This window comes from Corythoichthys intestinalis, chromosome 3 (assembly GCF_030265065.1).
Source record: "Corythoichthys intestinalis isolate RoL2023-P3 chromosome 3, ASM3026506v1, whole genome shotgun sequence".
NCBI classification, from domain to species: domain Eukaryota; kingdom Metazoa; phylum Chordata; class Actinopteri; order Syngnathiformes; family Syngnathidae; genus Corythoichthys; species Corythoichthys intestinalis.
The window spans coordinates 6,029,000-6,034,378 of NC_080397.1; positions in this window are offsets into that span (position 1 = coordinate 6,029,000).

Genomic DNA, 5,379 nt, shown 5'->3' on the forward strand with positions numbered 1-5,379 from the left:
GTATTTTTTTAAATCGGGAGATTATACTGGTAAATCGCGTGGCGGGAAAATTTGTAAATAATCGGGAAATTCCCGACCAAATCGGGAGACTTAATAGGTATGTTTTATGTCTAGTTAGCATACACAGAGTAAGATTGGCTTTCATGGCGAGAGAAAATATGCAATGTTGCTTTAGCCTTTAAAGGTCTGTACTCATAGATCATCACACACCCACTGTAACTCGTAGTGTTAGCATAGCATTCGCGTTAGCAATAGGCTAATGCTAACGTCATGCGTCCTCTTAATGCATCCAAAAGACTGAGACTAAGACGAAAATTAAAAGGTCTAGTAAAACAACACCGTTCCTATGTGTAATAGTAGAATAATAACAAATATTTCCCAGACGTAAGCGAAATAGCTGCTGTCAGACATTTCTAAATGTCAATAATATTTTAGGCAATCAAATGCAAGTACGTATCTCAGATTGTCCCACCTATTAATCACGCATTTACTCCCCACTTTAAACTTTAATGGACCCAGGATGTGAAGCGGTGATACAGGAATAATCATCAAACTTGCAAGATATGTTTGCAATATTAAACGGGGGTAATGAGTTCAGATTTCAAGCATGAGTTCTCTCCGGGTACACTCCAAATTATGGGTGTGAGTGTGAGCAAGGATGGTTGTCTGTCTCAGTGCCCTGTGACTGGCTGGCATCTGGTTCAGGGTGTACCCTGCCTCCTGCCCGTTGTTAGCTGGGATAGGCCCCCGCGACCCATGTGAGGAGAAGCAGATCAGAATATCAATGAATGAAGGGCTGGCTCTGGGTGACAAGGTGCCCTAGTCCAGGGGTCAGCAACCCACGACTCTGGAGCCGCTGGCTCTATAGCGCCGCCCTAGTGGCTCCTTGGAGCTCTTTCAAAAATGTTTGAAATGGAAAAAAGTGGGGGAGGGAAATATATATTTAGTTTGAATATTTTCTGTAGGAGGACAAACATGACACAAATATTCTTCTGATTCATTAATATTGTAATGAAGTCAAACTTGAGGCGGCATCGTACAACCGAGTAGTCACGTGGTGCGTCATTTTCTATAGGATGCACTGCAGGGAAAATAAACATTAAATCATGAAGGCTCATCATGTATTTTTAGCCAACTTAGTCATTTTGATAGTAGGCTAATATAGCTAATATATCTAATAAAGATACATACAGCATGTGTTGCCTTTATTATAAAGTTTATATAAGGGTTTTAATAATTTACGGCTCAAGACGTATTTGTTTTTTGTGTCCAACATGGCTCTTTCAACATTTTGGGTTGCCGACCCCTGGCCTAGGCGAAGGTTTAGCCACTCCCTTCTAACATACAGTGGGGAGAACAAGTATTTGATACACTCACAATGGGAAAACCCATTGGCAGTGTATCAAATACTTGTTCTCCCCACTGTAGCTATTTGTATATCTATATATTTCAAATATTATATATTTTGTCTATATTGGACTTTCACAAGTTCAAGGGCGTACATCCATCACTGTTTATGGTTCACCTGAAACGAGTGAATAAAGGTTCCGCCCCCTACATTAAAATCCCATAAAGTGCTCGTTTTTCTCCGCCTCCTTTCGTGGCTTTCTTAAAGCAGAACCTGAGGGCTAGGAGCTTTTCATATTCATGTTTTTAATGTCCTACTGTAAGTAACAAAAGAGAGACATTCATTTTTCAATTGCGCTAGCCACTAACACAATGAGATGATGCGCAACCGCTCCCCCGTGATATGTTAGAAAATGATCTGGAGGCGAAGCATGAGAATTTTATTCCCCCAAGTATTTTTTCCCCCCCAAAGAAATTTGGCGCCCCCTCCACTAGATGGCGTCCTAGGCAACCAACTAGCTCGCAGATGCCCAGGGCCTACCCTGAATGAATGAGTTCAGAGGTCAAATGACACATAAGCAAAATACATTGGTTTTGGACTTTTTGGAGTTATTTAGGGGCACCTAAAGGGTTAATTCTGACTCACAAAGAAATTCACGTTACATCACCAGTGTAGGAACAGAACTCGTTCATAACTCGGGGACTACCTGTACTAAAGTTCCATCATTGGCTGCCATTGACTGCAATACACATCCAATCCATTTGAACTGGGAGCGAATAGTTCAAATGGATTGGACGTGTATTGCTGTCAGTTGCATTGAAATATGTTCATTCAGTAATGAATGCTAACATTTACTAGAGTTCATATTCAATCATTTTGATTGATGGGTTTATAGATGATTTTTTTACATAGAATATGTTGTCTGACTTTAATCCAGGAGTTGATGTTTAATTTTTCGTCATCCTGTGACACATTTCCCCCTCATCATTTCACACTCCACTGACACACACACACACACACACGTAACAAATAGAGCAGATTGCGATGATGCTTGACGGATTAGCAGCTTTGCTTGTGCCGTTTATGGATTACAGTTGTGTATGTGAGTGGTTATGTAATGTCCAGCCGCTCCAATTCCTTTGAGAGACAACATAAATGACAAAAAAACCAATCTAATGAGCGTTACATTATCACAGGATATATAATCGTTGCACTTCATGAGAGCAGTTTTCTCTGCTTTTTCTTGTTTTTCTTTCTTTTGCATTTTACCTTTTACCAAAAACTTTTGGCAATTCAGACATTTTTTTAAGCACTAAAGACTCAAAGCATAACAAACAGATGCAAAACTAAAACTGGTGTGAGTATTCCTTACCTAATGCACAGGAAGTGCACATGCCAAAACTTTGGCTAGGAACTTTGCCATCCCAGAGATCTCTACGAAAAGCAGAAACTGATGATGATGGATAAAGTATTTCTGTCAAATCCTCAGTGGTCCTCGTAGGTGGAGCCATGAGCTGACACATGCAGGTGGCAGATTTCCTGCCTTTCATTCGCACGGCACAGTAGAAGAACTAAAACCACCAACTCCAAAAATAATAGATAATAATTTTATCAGTTTATCAATTTGTCACATTTCTGCATAAAATAACCATCAAATGTGATCTGATCTTTGTGAAAATCACACAGATAAAAAAAAACGTGTCTGCTTTAACTAACACCACCCAAAAATTTATAGGTTTTCATATTTTAATGAGGATAGTATGCAAACAATGACAGAAGGCGGAAAAATAAGTAAGTGAACTATCACATTTAATATTTTGTGCCTGCCTCCCCTTTGGCAGCAATAACTTCAACCAGACACTTCCTGTAGCTGCAGCTCAGTCTGGCACATCGATCAGGACTAATCTTCCCTACAAAACTGCTGTAGTTCAGTCAGATTCCTGGGACGTCTGGCATGAATCGCTGTCTTTAGGTCATGCCAAAGCATATCAATGGGGTTCAAGTCTGGACTTTGGCTTGGCCACTCCAGAACGTGTATTTTGTTCTTCTGAAACCATTCTGTAGTGGATTTACTTCTGTGTTTTAGATCCTTGTCTTGTTGCAGCATCCATCCTCTTTTAAGCTTCAACTGTCTGACAGACGGCCTCAGGTTTTCCTGCAAAACATCCTGATAAAGTTTTGAATTTATTCTTCCATTAATGATAGCATGATAGGTGTCCAGGCCCTGAGGCAGCAAAACATCCCCAAATCATGATGCCCCCTCCACCATTCTTTACGGTGGGGATGAGGTGTTGATGTTGGTAAGCTGTTCCATTTTTCCTCCACACATGATGTTGTGTCTTACTCCCAAAAAATTCTACTTTGGCTTAATCAGTCCACAAAATATTTTGCCAAAACTTCTGTGGAGTGTCCAAGTGCCTTTTTGCAAACATTAAACGAGCAACAATATTTTTTAGACAGCAGTGGCTTCCTCCGTGGAGTTCTCCCATGAACACCATTCTTGGCCATAGTTTTACATATAGTTGAGTTGTGCACAGAGATATTGGACTGTGCCTGTGATTTAAGTCTTTAGCAGACACTCTAGCGTTCTTTTTTACCTCTATGAGTATTCTGCACTGAACTCTTGGCATCATCATAGACAGCCACTCCTTGGGAGAGAAGCAACAGTGCCAAACTCTCTCCGTTTCTAGACAACTTCTCTGACTGTCGATTTATGAACATCCAGACTTTTAACGGTGGCTTTGCATCCTTTCCCAGCTTTATACAAATCAACAATCCTTGATCACAGGTCTTCAGACAGCTCTTTTGACCGAGCCATGATTCACATCAGACAATGTTTCACATCAGACAATGTTTCACATCAAGACATTTCTTACCAGGTGTGTTTTATAGTGGGCAGGCAGCTTTAAACCACTCATCAGTGATTGGGCACACACATGACCTATATTGTTTGGTAAAAATTGGTTTCAATTGCTCTTTAAGTCTCCTTAGGCAGAGGGTTCACTTATTTTTCCCCCCTTCTGTCATTGTTTGCATGGTATTCTCATTAAAATATGAAAACCTATAAATGTTTGGGTGGTTTTAGTTAAAGCAGACACTGTTTTTACATCTGTGTGATTGTGACGAAGATCACATTTGATGGTGATTTTTTGCAGAAATGTGAGGAATTCCAAAAGGTTCAAATACTTTTTCATACCACTGTATGTGCTCTTACTCGCGTGGCATTAGTACTACCTGCTCTAAACTTCCTGCACTAAGATGAAAAACATAACAAAAGTCAACATTATTAGAAAAAAAAAAAAAAAAACCTTTGGTGTCGTTAAGTTTAAATCACGTAAGTCGGGTACGTCGAGTACCTGTAATACCAATAAAATTTACATAAAGAAAAGTGATAATTATAATAGAAAAAGATTAAAATAGGCACTTTAGTGGTCATACGAAGAATGAAATCCTCCAAAAACGTATTTCGTTGCTCAAAAAATAATGTGAACCAAAGGAGTTTTGAGACAGCGGAAAATCAATTTGGGCCTATGACCTTTGACCTCATCACCAAAAATACAATTACTTCTTCAGTTATATATTGCAACAATATCCTGCAAATTTGATATTAACCCCTTTTTTTCAATCTTGAGTGATCGTAAAGTCAATTTGACCCTGTGACCTTTGACCTCATTTCCTCAAAATGTAATCACCTCTTGCATTTCATGTCGCAAGCATCCTGATTGATCTCTTTATTTGTTCTTAAATTATCTTGAACACAGACAGAAAAACATATGAAGCTGAATACATAACCTCCACTATAGGGTTCACCTACTGGCAGAGAAGATCCAGAAGGCTGGTATAACAAAAATCAAACTGAAATTTTGGCTCAGGCACCCCCTTTCAAAAACAACATTACATTGTGATGGAGTTTTGAGTCTTTTGACCCTTTCACCGTGCAATCCTCACCATACAAATCATCTGGTCTTATCCTCCATTAATAGCAATTTCATTGTTTTGTCTGCAGCTGCTTCTTAAGTGCGGGGCGATTA